The 18,177-nt window shown below is 40.1% G+C and overlaps 1 protein-coding gene across 9 annotated transcripts in view; it reads right to left on the reverse strand.

Annotated features, from left to right (window-relative positions):
• The window catches only part of kcnma1a (potassium large conductance calcium-activated channel, subfamily M, alpha member 1a), a 953,094-nt gene that overhangs the window by 910,542 nt on the left and 24,375 nt on the right, over positions 1 to 18,177 (reverse strand). The window contains exon 1 of one of the 9 annotated variants that reach the window (XM_072282722.1): positions 2,678 to 2,693. The exons of the other annotated variants lie outside the window; for them this stretch is intronic. The gene's annotated coding sequence lies outside the window, so the exon portion shown is untranslated. Of the gene's footprint in view, positions 1 to 2,677; positions 2,694 to 18,177 lie in introns of those variants that run through there. 9 annotated transcript variants of the gene reach the window in all.

Here is an 18,177-nt window from a genome sequence, read left to right on the forward strand (position 1 = left end):
AACTATTCCCACCCAATTTCAAAAATATTTATTTATTTAGAGAAACAGCACAGAACAGGCCCTTTCCCACCCATTTCGACACTAGCAGAATCACGGGACAACTTACAATGATCAATTAACCTACTAACTGGTACATTGTGCATGAATCACAACAGTTTGGTTTGCAGGTGCAGAAGGCTATCAAGGCAGTAAATCGACTGTTGGCCTTCATTTCTAGAGGGAATGAATTTAAGAGCAGGGAGGTTATGCGGCAACTGTACAGGATACTGATGCGGCTGCATCTGGAGTACTATGTGCAGTTCTGGTCTCCTTACTTGAAGAAGGATATACCGGCTTTAGAGGCGGTGCACAAGAGGTTCACCAGGTTGATTCCCGAGATGAGGGGGTTAGACAATGAGGAAAGATTGAGTTGCCTAGGAGTGTACTCACTGGAATTCAGAAGAATGAGAGGAGATCTTACAGAAACATGTAAAATTATGAAAGGGATAGATAAGCTAGAGGCAGGCAAGTTGTTTCCACTGGTAGGTGAGACCAGAACGAGAGGACATAGATTCAAGATTTGGGGAAGTAGATAGGGTGGAGATAAAGAGGAACTGCTTTTCCCAGAGAGTGGCGAATCTGTGGAATTCTCTACCCAATGAAGCAGTGGAGGCTACCTCAGTAAATACACTTAAGCCAAGGTTGGATAGATTTTTGCTTAGTAGGGGAATTGAGGGTTATTGGGAAAAGGAAGATGGGTGGAGATGAGTCCATGGCCAGATCAGCCATGATCTTATTGAATGGCGGAGCAGGCTCGGTGGGCCAGATGGCCTACTCCTGCTCCTATTTCTTAGATTCTTATGTTCTTTGGCATGTGGAAGGAAACTGGAATTCCTGGAGGAAATGCACGCAATCATGAGGAGAATGTATACACTTATAGACGGCCTTCCAAGTGCCTCAATGACCCAGAGAGTTGTGTTGGCTGGAGTCAGGGCTTTATGCTTTGGCTCTTGGTAGGGTTGCCCATGCCAATCAGGTCAAAGGGCAGAGATCAGACTAACAGTAGTCCACCTATCCTCCAGGTTCAGGGGTTCAGCTCAGGGCTAACAACCCTGACTGGTAAAACAAAATCATTACGGAAACAGCAGTGAAGAATCCTTCTACATCTGAGTGTGACGATCCTGAGCCTCTAGCCAGGACTTGCATGACTAAAATTAGTGAAAACTGAGCTACTGACATGATGAAGGAGACCTGAGCACCACCAGAGAAGGAACAAGCGGTGTAACAGGCAGTAAGTAAGTAAGTTTCAGACAGCACCAGAATTGAACTACAAACTCTGATAAGCCCCGAGCTGTAATAGCATTGTGCCAACCACTATACTACCATGTGGTACATTATGTAGACAAACACAGGCATACAAGGATATGGACCGAGGTCCTGTAAATGGGACTAGCATGCAAGTGGTCAGCATTCACAAGGTTACCCAAGGGCCTGTTTCTGTGGTGTATGATTCTGTAATATATCTTTAATACTTTTAAACTTCTGCACATTCTCAAAGTTATCCAAGATGTTCCTTAAAAAAAAGAAATGCGCATGGCAGCAGGAAAGAAAAGCACTTTGTACACACAATAACAACTCCACAGTACAAAGCAATCGGTAGCTCGGGAATTAGTATTACACATTAATGATTTAATTCATAGATTCCTGCACCACTAACCTCACAGGAGTAAAAGTTTTAAGATAAAACAATACCTCTTCACCCTCCTTGCCACTTGCAATCAAGGGAAGACAATAAGGCTTTTGCAAAATGCATTTCCTGGTTCCTGCAAATTATTCAGCCCCATGGTTTATCAATAACTCCAAAGGAGAAAAGGATCAATAAGCAATATAATAATATTTAGACAGGACATTTGAAGGAATTCAATATTGTTTGCATCACAGCACAAGAGGAGGAGGTACAGAGTCAACATTTAAACTGAATTTAAAAAAACAGATTCTGCAGATGCTGGAAATGCAGAGCAACTCACACACACACTAAACGCTAGAGGAACTCAGCAGGTCAGGGAGCACCACTGGAGGGGCCTGAGCAGTCGACGGTCTGGGCCACAACGCTTCATTAGCATATCTTCATCAGAGTCTTGACTCACCTTCAAGGATGCTGAAACTCATGTTCTCAGTCTCATTTAGTTATTATTGTTATTAGCTTTTATTTGTATTTGCATTTTGGTTGATTGTCACTCTTGGTGTGCAGTGTTTCATTGGTTCTATTATATTTTTTGTTCTACTGTGAATACCTGCAAGAAAATGAATCTCAGGGTTGTATATGGTGACATATTAATACTTAGATAATAAATTTATTTCAAAATTTGAAAAATAACAAGTTGTTGAACTATCTTACAAATATGGCACCTCAAGGACTCATCCCCACAACTGGAGCTCCTAATAAAACGAATGGGTGTTATTCCTACAGTGGACCTCCATGGTATAAAGCAGAGGCCAGTTATGGAGCACATCTTGATCTTTCTGCAGCACATCACTGTCCCTTTACAGTAGAGAGACTGGTCAGACACATTGGCGTACATTTGAACAAGACCATGGGAATCAACGTGAGACTTCTATTCCTTAAAGTGAGATGTAGCCTCACCAGGAACCGGTTTATGTTTTCACTTCATCAATAATGTAATCAAAGTTTACATACCTTTAAAAAAGTCACTGGCTGGTTTGATCGACCTACAGAAACCTAGTTAAACAAGCTGTTTGCACAGATGTTCTGTCTGCATTTCCAGTCTGTATCAAGAGTATACTCATTAGTCAGAGTGAGTGGCATGTTTTGGTGTGGAACAGCTGCAAATCTGGAAAAGAGCCAAATCATTTGAACATTGAGGAGAAATTCCTGCCAAGGATATTGTGCCAGGGAGTGAGAGAGATCAGGCCTATAGCAAAAATTAAATCTCAGGTGACCACTCACTCAGTTGCTCTTCAACTTTGTACCCACGCGAGAAAACGGCCCCAGTACCTTGTGTGTCTCATGGGCACTTAGAACAGCCCATTGTCCCATTGCAATGCCCCTCCCCATTTTTAAAAGTCAGCTAAACTTCACTTTTCCTCTCTTTAGCATCTGTTCTCCTCATCTGGTCATGGCCAGTGATTCGTATAGCACAGAAATTGGCCCTTCTCTTTGAAATTCAGTACCCACGTACCAGTACTAAGCCTATAGTCTGCCATCACTCATCTTGACGCATGTAATTATTGTGAAAATCTCTACCTCCAACACCCTTTTGAACAATGTAATCAAATTGTTAACCCACCCTCTAAATGAGAAAGATCTTCAGATCCCCTCGAAACCTTATGTGCCTAACTTTGTACTCATGTCCACTGGTTTTAATTACCTCTGCTGTGGGGGAACGTTTCTCACGCTTTACCCAATCAATGCTACTTAACTAAGTCACTCCCCAGCTTCCCCCTTCCAAAGCCCAGCCCGTCCAGTTTCGCCCCATAACTGAAATGCCCCATCTCACACGTCTTGGTGATTCTCCTCCGCACCCACTCCAGCATTATCACATTCTTCCTAAATTGTGGCAATCATTAATGCATGTGTTACGCCAGCTGTTATCTAATCAACCTGCTAGATAGCTGCACCATAATATCCTTGCCTTTACACCCAGAACTCCAGCTAATGAAGGCAAACATCCCATGTGCCTTCTCTCCCAGCCTAACAGTCACCAGGCTTCTGAATCAGTGGGATAACTGCACTCAATCAGTTCTGAACTGATTCAACAACCTACAGACTTAAATACAAAGAATATACAACTCATGGTGTCAGTATTATTTATATATTTTTTTAATTGTCGCAATTTGTCTTCTTTAGCACATTGGTTGTTTTAAGTTTTTCTGTATGTATAGTTTATTCTATTAATTCTTCTTTATTTTCCTGTGAATGCCTGCAAGAAAATAAATTTCAGCGTAGTGTATGGTGACATGTACGTCCATGATTTGATATAAATTTTCGTTGACTACCTATTCTATTGAAACGCTAATTAAATTTTGCTGTCATGATACTATTTTACCAAGTCTCAAGTTTACTAGCGTCCAGCAAACAAATTCATGCTACCTAATACTCATGGACTTTTCCAGGACAGAAGAAGGCCATCCTGCCAGGCTATTCAAAACTAGACAAAATTAGATAAATCCCATTCCCAACTCTTGTTCCACAATCTTGCTGGCCATTACAGTTTAAGTGCTCACCAGGTGACTTTTAATAGCTTTGCAGGTTTGTGCCCCCCACCACTCTTTCAGGCAGTGACCCTGCTTCTCTTCTTGCTGCGGCCATCGGGCAGGAGCTACAGGAACCTTAGCTCCCACACCACCAGGTTCAGGAACAGTTATTACCCTACGACCATCAGGCTCCTGAACCAGCGTGGATAACTTCACCAGCCTCAACTCTGAACGGACTGCGCAACCTACAGACTCACCTTCAAGGACTCAATAACTCATGTTGTCAGTTTTTTACTTATTTGCACAATTTTTCTTCCTTTGCAAATTGGTTCTTTGTCAGTCTTTGTTTATGTATAATTTTTCATAAATTCTACTGTATTTCTTAATTTTCCTGTAAGTGCCTGAAAGAAAATGAATCATAAGGTAGCGTATGATTATAGACGTACTTCGATAATAAATTTACTGTGACTTTCACTTTACTACCTGTGCTGCCACTTTCAGGATCCTTGAACTTGTCCTTCAATACTTGCTAACTATCTACCATTCACCGTGTTTTCCTAGCTCTATTAGTCCTCACAAAACTCATCACTCACACTTACCGGGTTTTCTTCATCTCTCCGAATCAATGCCGCCCTGTTGCCAATAACTACCTACCTCACGATCAGCAGCGGCCCCAAATTTTGTCCACCATTGCTCCTAAGCTTCCAATCACAAAAGCAACCTCCACCTCCAAAATCTATGGACTCACTTTCAAGGACTCAATAACTCAGGTTCTTAGTATTGTTGATTTACTATTTATTTAGATGATTATTATTACTAGTTTTTTTTTGTATCTGCTGATCATCCTCTTTTGCACATTGGCTGTTTCTCAGTCTGTGTGTGTAGTTTTCATTGATTCTATCGTATTTCTTTGTTCTACTGTGAATACCCGCAAGAAAATGAATCTCAGGGTAGCATATGGTGACATATATGTACTTTGATAATAAATTTACTTTGAACCTTTGAATGATTTCCCTGTCTCCTTTTACCAAGTCAATTTTAGAACCAATTTGCCAACCTGCCTTGGGTTCCACAGGATTTAATGTTTTGGACTATATCCGCAAATAGGAAAGCTCTGAAGTCCATGTAAAGTGCATCAACTGCACTGTTCTCAGCAATGCATTTTGTTACCTCTTCAGAAAATACAATCAAATTGGTCAAGCTGGATCTCCCCATAGCAAAGACATGCTGACGATATTTGACAAGTACCTCCTGTACCTAGTAAGGTAGCCACTCAGAGTATGTTTGTGTCTTCCGCTGCTGTAGCCCATTTGCTTCAAGGTTCAATATGTTGTGCGTTCAGAGATGCTCTTCTGCACACCACTGCTTGAGTTACTGTCACCTCCCTGTCAGCCTGAACCAGTCTGGCCATTCTCCTCTGACCTCTCTCATACACATGGCATTTTCACCCACAGAACTGTCGCTCACTGGATGTTTCTAGCTTTTTGCACTATTCTCTGCAAACTCTAGAGAGTGTTGTGTGTGAAAATCCCAGAAGATCAGCAGCTTTCAAGATACTCAAACCCACTCCATAGGCCACCAACAATCATTCCACAGTCAAAGTTACTTAGATCATGTTTCTTCTCCATTCTGGTGTTTATTCTGAACAGCTGAAACTCTTGACCATGTCTGCATGCTTTTATGCACTGAGTTGCTGCCACATGATTGGCTGATTAGATATTTTCATGAACAAGAAGGTGTACAGGTATACCTAATAAAGTGACCACTGAATGTGGATTAATCCTGTCACTCTGATGTTAGACTCACAGGCTTAGAATTACCCAACTAATCCTTGCTGCCCTTCTTAAACAAAGGTACCATATTATAATCCTCCAGTTATCTATACACACTCTCTTTCATTCCAAAATTTATTACTTCCGCATCTAATCGAGCAGCACGGTAGTGTCGAGGTTAGCGCATCTTCTTACAGCGCCAGCTCCTATCAGCTGGGATTCAATTCCTGTTAGGATTTTTTACGCTCTCCCCACTTCCAAGTGTTCCAGTTTCCTCCTACATTCCAAAGATGTACAGTTAGGATTGGGGAGCTGTGGGCATGCAATGTTGGCGCTGGAAGTATGGAGACACTTGCAGGCTGTGCAGCACAATCCTCACTGATTCAGACTTGATACAAATGATGCATTTCACTGCATGTTTCTACATCCATGTGACAAAGAAAGCGAAACTTTTCAGAACCAGGATCACGATTGGGTTTAATATCATTGACATATGTCTTAAATTTTTTTGTTTAGCAGCAGCAGTACATTGCAATACATTAAAATATACTATTAATTACAATAAATAAATATATAGATAGATATATAAATAGATAGATACAGATATATACATAGATATTAATTTAATCTTAATTTAATTTAATTTTTAAGGTCTGTAAAAGAGATTACCTTGTTATTTTGCTCTCATTTTGCACGTTATTTAAATCAATTTTATACATAAAACTGAATTAAATAGGTAGTGCAAAAATAGCAAGGTAACCTGTTTTATAAAATTCCTCAATTTTTATTCTATCTGACATTTGTAACAACTCAGGAGACCTTTCAGCCCATTTTTCCTACACAAACTCAAAGGGAAACATCAATTACTTCTTTATTCTTTGATTTGTTGTTAAAGTACAGATGTTGGCTAATAATATATTTCACTATATGATAAGGATTTTTTTCCTTCTTTCCTTCTTTCTTTCTTTACCAAGCAGCTTCGATCTTGGTAGTGGGTTTAGATTTTTTTTCTGTATAATAATAAAATTATCATATTTCAATATTATGATTTAATTTAATTTACATGAATATAGAGTAATAAGATTGCAAGTGTGATTCAAATATATATTGGTATTATTTTATCTTTTTTTGACTTATATACTTCTTGTACTCTGTATTCTTTATGTAGAAATTAATAATAAAAATATTGAAAAAGGATTACTTCTTTATTTCCCTGTAACCCCTGTAGCTTATTTTTTCCATCCACTCTTCTTTGATTCAGTTTGCAATTTTCATATACTAAGGGGTCATTTACAGTAGTCAATTAACCTACCAACATTTCTGTGTTGTAGTAAGAAACCCATGCAGACACAGAGAAGGTGCATACCTCTTGCTTCGTAAAATCTAAGCGATAACTTATCAAATAGTCTCAGAAAATCCATATAAACATCCACTGTAATATTTTAATATTTCCTTTCTGTGCAATTCTGTCAATGCAAAATACCCTGCTGTTCGGTCCTGTTTATCTAGTGTTTGTGAGAGTCCAGGACCAGAGGGCACAGCCTCAAAATAGGGCATCCCTTTAGAACAAAGATCAGGAAGAAGTTCTTAAGCCCCAGGGTGGTAAATGCTGTAGAAAGTAAGTCATGGGGTATATTTAAAGTGGAGATTGATAGATTCTTGATTAGTAAGAGCCTCAATGGTTACGAGGAATGGGTTGAGAGATATAATAAATCAGCTATGATGGTATGGCGGAGCAGACTTGATGGGCCAAATGGCCTAATTCTGTTCCTATGCCTCATGGTTTGCTGCAATGCCAAGCGCCTTGGCCCTTATGATTGTGGTTCACTCCTAATCCAAAACAGTTCTACTTCCATTTTCTTCTTGCTGCACAGAACACCACTGCCATTTTCCACCTCCTCAAATTTTACTTTGTGCAAATCTGTTAAAAATAGTATTTTGTGCCTTTGCTGCCATTGTTTCAGCATCCCCAAGGACAATATTGGCTTGAGTGGCTATCACATTCCTCGGAAATGCCTCCACCAACAATTTCATATCCGCTCTATAATCTCAGCATCCATTCAAGTAATTACTTGCTACTTAACTCAACTGATTGTCCAGACTTAAATAAAAACAGAAAAGGCTGCGCTCACTCATCAGCTCAGTTTGTAACTGCTGAAAGAGAAATTGTCTCACATTTATGAACTGACCTGCTTTTTTTCCAGTATTTTCTGTATTTATTTTAGATTTCGAACATCAGCAGAATTTTTTATTTTTGTATTTTTATTTACTGATTGATCACACCTATTTAGTTTTGATCCCTTATACTGTGGAACTCGCATACTCGCACAGCAGTGAGGTTCAGAGGACATCCATATTACAATAGAACATATACATATACCATAGAACGCAGTACAGCTTCTTCAGTTCATGACATCGTGCTGACCTTTTAACCTACTTCAACGTCACTCTAACCCAGGTGTTCCCAACCTGGGCTCCACGGGATCCTTGGTTAATGGTAAATGTTCATGACATTAAAAAGTTTGGGAACCCCTGCTCTAGCCCCTCCCTGCCACATAGCTGTTTACTTGTCTTTCACCCATGCGCCTATCTAAAGATGAATCAAATGCTTCTGCCTCCACCACCACCCTTGACAGTGTGTTCCACGCACCTACCTATCTCTGACCTCCCCCATACATTTCTCCAATTACCTTAAAATTATGCCCTCTCACATTAGCCATATCCACCCTGGGAAATAAAAGTCTCTGCTGTCCGCTCAATCTATGCCTTTTATCAGCTTATCAAGTCACCCCCTCATCCTCCTTCACTGCAGAGGAAGGAGCTCGTTCAACCTTTCCTCGTAAGACGTGGTCTCTATTTCAGGAGCATCCTTGTAAATCCACACCTTGTCTAAAGCTCCACATCCTTCCTACAGCGAGGTGACCAGAACTGAACACAATGCTCCAAACATTATGGGGAAGCTTAATAATCAGAGGCAGTGTGGAGGTACAAGATCGTGGGTTTTCATGACAAGTGGTAGAAGGAAGTTCAACACAGCATGGACACAAACCTCCGTAATATCCAAGGCATCTTCAAGCCTCAGAAAAGTGGCTTCCATCATCAAGAACCCCCACCACCCAGGATATGCCCTCCTCATTGCTACCATCGGGAAGGAAGCACAGAAGCCTGAAGGCACACACTCAACGATTCAGGAACAGCTTCTTTCCCCCTGCCATCCAGTTTCTAAATGGACTTTGGACTTTGAACCCATGAACACTACCTCACTACTTTATTTTATTTCTGTTTTTGCACTACTTACCTTAATTTAACTATTTTATATATATATACACACTCACTCACTATAATTAAGTTTTGTTATATTCATCATGCATTGCATTGTATTGCTGCAGCAGAGTTAACAAATTTCATGACATATGCCAGTGATATTTAACTTCATTCAGATTCTGATCCCCTTGATTCAGATGCAGACAGATAGCTCAAGCAATCTATAATAATGGAAGGATCACATTGGACTCCAATCAGTTACATGGAGAAAGTGTTTGATCCAGTGAAATTATTCAGCTGAATGAATATGTAAACAACATGTTGGTCTAAACCTTTCATGTAGTGAAAGATACGACTGAAATCACAGAGTCGGTGCGATGTTTCATTGGAACAGTGCCTATACTATAAAAAGCATGACATCAACTGCAAACTACTTCAGGATAGGAGCAAAAATCTGCAGATGCTAAAAGTCCAAATTAAAAACAGAAAACGCACTGATCTCTCAGTGTCTGTGTGCAGGACAGCAATACTGGAAACACTCAGCAGTTCAGACAGCATCTGCAGGAAGAGTTTCAGTTTCTGAACCATTCTCTGTTTCTCTTCTCACTGACGCTGCCTGACCTGCTGAGTATTTCCAGCATGTCCTGATTCCAGTGTCTGCAGTTGTTAATGATTTATGTCAGTAGGGACAGTAACAGAGCGCGTCCCCTTCAATGTCTTGAGCGGCTACAACATGACGTCCCAAGCTCCTGGATTCAGTGCCCTGAGTGATGAAGGGCCAGTGCACCAACTGCCTTTTTTACCACTCTGTCTGCCTGCGGTACCACATTCAACAAACTATTCAGAATCAGAATCAGGCTCACTATCACAGACATATGTCACGACAGTTGTTGAATTACACATCAAGTCCCCATGAAATTTGTTGTTTTGCACCAGTGCAATACATAAAAATAAAATATAAATTACAAGAAGAAATATATAAGTAGTACGGAGTATAAAAATTAAATTAATTAAGTATTGCAAACAAAAAGGAGATATAGTGATGCAGTTGCTCTCCTGAGTTTCTGTATTCCACAACACTCCCCAAGGCCCACTGTATAAGACCCACACTAGTCTGACTTCTCAAAATGCACACCTCACATTTATTAAACTCAAAAGCCATTTGCTAATCTTCAGCCCACTTACCTAGCTGATCAAGATCCCCCGGTAGTTTTTGATAACTTAATTCACTGTCTACAGCACACCAACTTTAAATCTACATCACACTCCTGCTCTTGACTGAAATCTAGTAACAGCTCCAGAAAATATTCCTGATACAATCAGACTCTAGTTTTCTAGTCCAACACTAAATCTTTATCACCTTACATACCCAGTTTGTTCATTAGCGTCATTAATATCAGTCTATTGCTATGTGTAGACATTGTGATGTAACAAAAAATGGTGCATAAATACACCAGTTCACATCACCTCGGAAACAATTTTCATGCAGCCCAGAACTACAGCAAAATGTATCTGCTCTGAATGAAGGAAGCAGAAACCTAATGGGGTGTCCCCACCATCGACCACATTTACAAGGAGCGCTGCCACAAAAAAAACAGCATCCATCATCAAAGACCCCCCACCAATCAGGCCATGCTCTCTTCTCACTACTACTATTGGACAGAAGGTAGAGAAGTCATAGGTCCTACACCACCAGGTTCAAGAACAGTTATTACCCTACAACCATCAAGCTCCTGAACCTGCGTGGGTAATTATAATCACCACTACTCTGTACTGATTCTATGACCTACTTACATGAATCTACAATTCATCTTCTCAGTATTATTATTATTTGCAGTTTGTGGTCCATCGGCATATTAATGGCTTGAATGTTGTCTAAAGGCCGTGGCAAGTGACTGACACTAGTTACAAACAGTTTGGCAAAAGTCTCCTGTCCCAGTTAAGTAGTATAGTGTCGCATACAAATGAAGGGCATCCCAGCTATTTTCTCAATCATTTTTTGTTCTTTAAGAGTTGTCCCAAATAAGCAGCTGCCCTGATTAACCAAAGGCCCAATTAACTAGAATCTACTTTACATGCAACTTAAGCCAACCACAGCAAAATAATCTATTAGCATTCTATGCCTTTTTCTTCCTCAGTTCAATGCTGCAAATTATTCAAAACAAACTGGCTGATGGCAATATCTAAACACCTCCTCACAATCTATTTACTAGGAATTTGTAGAGATGCACTGGGTGGAGGAAAGAAGTGCATTCAGCTCCACGTTAAAATCTAAATCGCCTACTCCTGGTGAACCAATGTACAAATCAAGGGTACAGAAGAGATTTAAATCCACTATTTGTTTATTCTTGGGCTGCACAATGATCCCAGGTGGATCACTTATTTCATCTTGAGGGAAAATGGGCAAAGTACATTGCTGCTGTTCATCCATTTAGGTAACATTAAAAGATGCCCATTAGAGAGGAGATACACTCAGTGGCCATGAAGAAATATATAAGCAGTATAGAGTATAAAAATTAAATTAATTAAGTATTGCAAACAAAAAGGAGATATAGTGATGCAGTTGCTCTCCTGAGTTTCTGTATTCCACAACACTCCCCAAGGCCCACTGTATAAGACCCACACTAGTCTGACTTCTCAAAATGCACACCTCACATTTATTAAACTCAAAAGCCATTTGCTAATCTTCAGCCCACTTACCTAGCTGATCAAGATCCCCCGGTAGTTTTTGATAACTTAATTCACTGTCTACAGCACACCTACTTTAAATCTACATCACACTCCTGCTCTTGACTGAAATCTAGTAATAGCTCCAGAAAATATTCCTGATACAATCAGACTCTGGTTTTCTAGTCCAACACTAAATCTTTATCACCTTACATCCCCAGTTTGTTCATTAGCATCATTAATGTCAGTCTCCTCCTCCATGTAACTTTCAAGATTGCTGTATGCCTTCATTCGCTTCCATAAGCCAACACTGCTGTGTCTCAACTCTAATCATATCTGTTGCACCATGATAATCCCATTAGGGCCTGGATGTCTGATGACACCCAACCCTAGTCTCAGGTCAAGTGTACGTGCTAATAAAGCAATTTGGTTTGGCAATGCAAACACGAGAAATCTGCAGATGCTGGAATTTCAAGCAATACACATAAAAATTGCTGGTGAACACAGCAGGCCAGGCAGCATCTATTGGAAGAGGTACAGTCGATGTTTCGGGCTGAGACCTGACAAAGTCCTGATGAGCCCTGACGAAGGGTCTCAGCCTGAAACGTCGACTGTACGTCTTCCAATAGATGCTGCCTGGCCTGCTGTGTTCACCACAAACTTTTATGTGTGTTGTTTGGTTTGGCAATGGCAGCCTGATCTTGCCATAGAGGGAGTACAGAGAAGGTTCACCAGATTGATTCCTGGGATGGCAGGACTTTCATATGAAGAAAGACTGGATGAACTGGGCTTGTACTCGTTGGAATTTAGAAGATTGAGGGGGGAGCTGATTGAAACGTATAAGATCCTAAAGGGATTGGACAGGCTAGATGCAGGAAGATTGTTCCCGATGTTGGGGAAGTCCAGAACGAGGGGTCACAGTTTGAGGATAGAGAGGAAGCCTTTTAGGACCGAGATTAGGAAAAACTTCTTCACACAGAGAGTGGTGAATCTGTGGAATTCTCTGCCACAGGAAACAGTTGAGGCCAGTTCATTGGCTATATTTAAGAGGGAGTTAGATATGGCCCTTGTGGCTACGGGGGTCAGGGGGTATGGAGGGAAGGCTGGGGCGGTGTTCTGAGTTGGATGATCAGCCATGATCATAATAAATGGCGGTGCAGGCTCGAAGGGCCGAATGGCCTACTCCTGCACCTATTTTCTATGTTTCTATGTTTCTATGTAAAAGGGAAACATCTAAATATTTCTCCAACCGCCTCAACTAGGCCAGGCCATGTTCTCACAGCTAATATCAGGCACAAGGTACCACACCAGCAAGGGCTCAGGAACAGCTACTTCCCTTCAACCATTCAGCTCCTGAACTAACCTGCACAACCTTAATCACGACAGTTTAGCAACACTATGACTGTTCCAATTACTTGCACTAAACTGGATTATTTATTCATTTATTTAGAGATACAGCACAGTAACAGGCACTTCCAGCCCAACGAGACCGTGCCGTACAATTATACCCACGTGAACAATTAACCTACCAACCTGTATGTCTTTGGAATGTGGGAAGACACTGGAGTACCCGGAGGAACCACACACAATAACAGGAAGAATGTACAATCTCCTTACAGACAGTGCGGAATTGAGCCTGTTTATCATTTAATTGTGTTCTTTCTTGTAAAATGTGTGTAGAATTTATGTTTAATTGGCTTTTCTTGTGAATATTCCTTAATACTCATGTGCCTGTGATGCTGCTGTTCCAAGTAAGTTTTCCCTTGCACCTGTGCATACATGTTCTAGTGCACGACAATCAACCTGGACACACACACACATTTGGAGCTGGACTAACTCACTCAGCTCCTCAAGCCTACTAACTAATTTCATAAAATCATGGTTAATGTGATTGTAATCTCAGCTCCATCTACTTCTCGTAGTCTTTCATCCCTTTGCTATTCAAGATTCTATCTTTCCTCCTTTTCCTGCCACCCTTTGGAAAAGAGAATTCCAAACATTCACAACCCTTGGGAACACGAGAGTGAGCACGCGAGCAAGAGGGAATGAAAGGCAGCATGCGTGAGAGAGAAATAAAGAGCATAAAAGAGAGAAACTGATAGCGAGTGATTTGGGATGCAAATAAAAATGAGGGAAATGTTGGTTACCGCCAGCTTCTGTGTAGTTATGTGCCAATTTTGACAGTGACTGACTGTAACAAACACAGGCTATGACTCACCAAGCCTCTCCTTCACCAAGATATTGAAAGGATAAGAATTCACTTTCTATATATTTAATCCTCGAGGAACATGAACAAAGAAAAAGAAACATCCTAAGAGTTGAAATTTTTTCTTGAGTACAGCAGAATCTTCAGATAGCAATGCTAACGCACATTTATAGTTGAGGTTAATGTTGAAAATGGTAGAAGATTTTAAAAATGAATTATTTTATTTTTCCTTTTTATAAGCTCAGCAGGCAATTCCATGTGCAGGAATTATAAGTGCATTGCAAAAGTAGAACATCAGATGTTACTGTCTTTGTGGGGGCTAGAAAATATATTTGCACCAATCTCTCGCACATTGCAAGTGAGCTGGATCCAAACAATGAGTCATATTAGTGGTGACTCAATTTAAAATGCATTGAGAAGATGGAATAGAGAGGAACTGAGGCACCAGCATTGCCTGTCAAATTGTGTTCTGTACATACCCAGTGCATGGAAGATGATGATAAGCCAACAGTATTTTATTGAACTCTTCCTCTTTGGAGAGAAGATCATAAATACGGTTGATATTATAGGAGAATGCAAAGCATTCATTTAGTAACACATTACATAGAGATTAATACTTATGCTGAAAGTTCAATGTAAATTGATTATCAAAGTATATGTACCATATACAACCACCACTACTTCATCATTTCCTGTAAGTCACCTTATTTGCATTCACTCCTGTGCCTAGTGTCACTTTATGGGCATTCAATCTATGTATATAAGCTTTCTTGTGTATTTATATTTATTGTGCTTTTTAATTATTGCATTCTTTATGCTATTATGTTTTTTGTCCTGCACTGGGATCTGGAGTAACAATTATTTCATTATCCTTTACACTTGTGTGCTAGAAATGACATTAAACAATCGTGAATCTTGAGATTCATTTTCTTGCAAGCACCCACAGGAAAACAAAAGAAATACCACAGCATCTGCAAGAAACCACACACAACAAAGACTGACAAACATCCAATGTGCAAAAGAGGACAAATTGTGCAAATAGTTTTCAAAAAGTAAACAAATAATACATAGAACGTGAGCTGCCGAGCCCCCAAAACTGAGTTTGCAGGCTGTGGAGTCAACTCACTGCTGAGGCAAGTGAAGCCAGTCCACAAGCCCAATGGCTCAGGGCCACATCGGCTCCCGAACTTGCAGGCAAGCGATCAAAGACTCCTGCACGCTGACGGTAGTAGCAAAAAGAGAGGAAGACAGGTCAAATGTAGGCTCGTCTAATGGGGAACAGTTACAATGTCATTAAGAGAATATTAAGTAAATATTCTTGCCGGGATTAAAATCCAGACCTACCAGTTTTGATGTCAGTCTTTTATTTATAATTAATATAGGAATTTGAAGCAAGAGTTACTTATACAGACTCTTCAGCCTGCCTCATCATTCAATTCAACAGGCCAGGCTTGCTAATCTCAGCATCTCTACCTCATTCCCACAACACTGGACTCTTCCTCCAAAGATCTATCAAGTTCAGCCTTTAATACAATCAGTGCCTCAGCCGCTGGATAGGGAATAGTAAGATGTTCAGCGTTACCAAAGAAGAAATTCTACATCTTAAATGGGCAAATCTTAGTCCAGAGAATAGACCCCATGGTTCAAGATTCATTCACATGTAAAACCACTGAATTTACCCCACTGAACCCCTCAGAATCTTAAATGGTTCAATAAGATCAAACATTCTTTAAGACAATTTTTCTCAACCTTTCTTGATCAGACAATGCTTTCGTCCTAGGAATCAATCCAGTGAATTATTTCTGAATCATTTCCAAAACAAGTATTTTCAGTGGCCACTTTATTAGGCAAACCTGCTTATTAATACAATTGTCTAATCAGCCAATCATGTGGCAGCAACTCAATGCATAAAAGCATGCAGACGTGGTCAAGAAGTTCAGCTGTGTGATCTAAGTAAGTGACTTTGAATGATTGTTGGTGCCAGATGGGGTGGCTTGTGTATCTCAGAAACTGCTGATCCCCTGGGTTTTTCACGCACAACAGTCTCAAGCATTTACAGAGAAAGGGGGAGTTTTTTTTCTAAATCCAGTGAGTGGTATCTCTGTGGGCAAAACCACCATGTTAATAAGCAAAGTCAGAGGAGAACGACCAGACTGGTTCAAGCTGACAGGAAGGAGACACTAACTCAAAAAGTCTTGTATTACAACAGTGGTGTGCAGAAGAACATCTCCAAATGCACAACATGTCACATCTTGAAGTGAATGGGCTACAGCAGCACACGGCCACACCAGGTTAGAACTAATAAAAGTGGCCACTGAGTGTACACTATACATTACCAAATGTTTACAGACAAGCAGGTGTTTATACTAATATATAAGTGTTAAGAAAACTAAAATTACAGGGAAAACAATAAAAAAACAACAATCTGGATCCTAAGCCAACACCTCTCTGAAAAAACACTAATTATTCCCCAGCAATGTATCCATATTACGTGCTTACTGCATTTCTCCAGTAAATTATCCTACTACCTGATTTTGTGCACGAATCAAGTAAAGTCAGACTTAACTTTAATATTCCCATGCCCAAGATGTCTGGTGGTACTTAACGGTATCAAATACCAACAGCAGAAGCTTCCAAAAGATGAAAAATATCTTTGATTTCCCAGAAAGGTATAGACACCACAGAGGATGGATATATTCTCTCCTTCCTATCTTCTCATTTATACTCCTCTTCCTAAGAGATTAACTGCATTTTGCAAGGCTTCACCACTCTCGTTCTAATGAAAAAAGAACTTGACCACATGAGCTCACTTTATGTCGTAACTATTCGAAAACCAGTTGGATAAGGAAACCCGTGAACAGGTACTGTTACATCACACTTTGGCTTTGCAGCTGAAGAAACTACAGAAGCAAGTCAATGGCTCCACTTAATATCAGAGAATGTATACATTATCTGATATTAAATATATATGCAAATGCACTACAAGTTTCAAAACGTTAGTAGACAAAAATACAAACTTGTTTTTTGGCAACACAATAGCGCGGTGGTTAGTGCATTGATTTACACCGCCAGCTGTAAGATCTGGGTCCGATTTCCACTGCTGTCCAGAAGGAGTTTGTATACGCAAACACGAAGAAATCTGCAGATGCTGGAATTTCAAGCACCACACACAAAAAATGTTGGTGGAATGCAGCAGGCCAGGCAGCATCTATAGGAAGAGGTACAGTTGACGTTTCAGGCCGAGATCCTTCGTCAAGACTGACGAAGGGTCTCGGCCTGAAACGTCGACTGTACCTCTTCCTATAGGAGTTTATATGTTCTCCCTGTGACCTCATGGGTTTCTTCTGGGGGCTCCGACTTCCTCACATATTCCAAAGCCGTACAGGTTAGGGTTAGTGAGTTGTGGGCATGCTATGATGGCACCAGAAACCTGGTGGCACTTGTGGGCTGCTTGGCACAATTCTTGCTGATTTGATTTGATGCAAATGACACATTTCCCCATATGTTTCAATGTACATGTGACAAATAAAACTAATTTTTATCTTTATATACAAGTGTAAAAAAGCTAAAACTACAGAAATACAAAACACAATACACAAGTTATTAAAATTTGCGGACAGATAGGTCACCATACAAATCTAAGCACCATTAACAATTGTATCATTTGGCATTTGTTGCCCATCCTATTATAGACACCCCCTTTGCTCTCTCCGCCCTTCAACACAGTTTTTTAAAAAAGTAATCATTTTCCACCTTATCTCTAATGGAAGTTTCTCCACATGAAAGATTGTTTCTTCTCCAGAAGTGCTGCCTGAGATGCTGTTACTTCAGGGACAGTAGCAGTGAAAGGGTTCAGGAAATATAGAGGTATAAAGGGTGTTATTATATAACTGCAGCTACCTTTATGACAATTATTTGATCAATTAGATGAAATGACAGAGTAAATCTAATCAATTTCTAACAAATAGTCGTTGCTTGCTAATAGAGAAAAAAAATTGATGCTAGTGACTAATAAAAGCACAGCATACAAAAATTTGCAATTCAGAGACTGAAGGGGATGAACCTGATTGATTG

The sequence above is a fragment of the Mobula birostris genome, chromosome 18, assembly GCF_030028105.1.
Source record: "Mobula birostris isolate sMobBir1 chromosome 18, sMobBir1.hap1, whole genome shotgun sequence".
Taxonomy (NCBI): Eukaryota; Metazoa; Chordata; class Chondrichthyes; order Myliobatiformes; family Myliobatidae; genus Mobula; species Mobula birostris.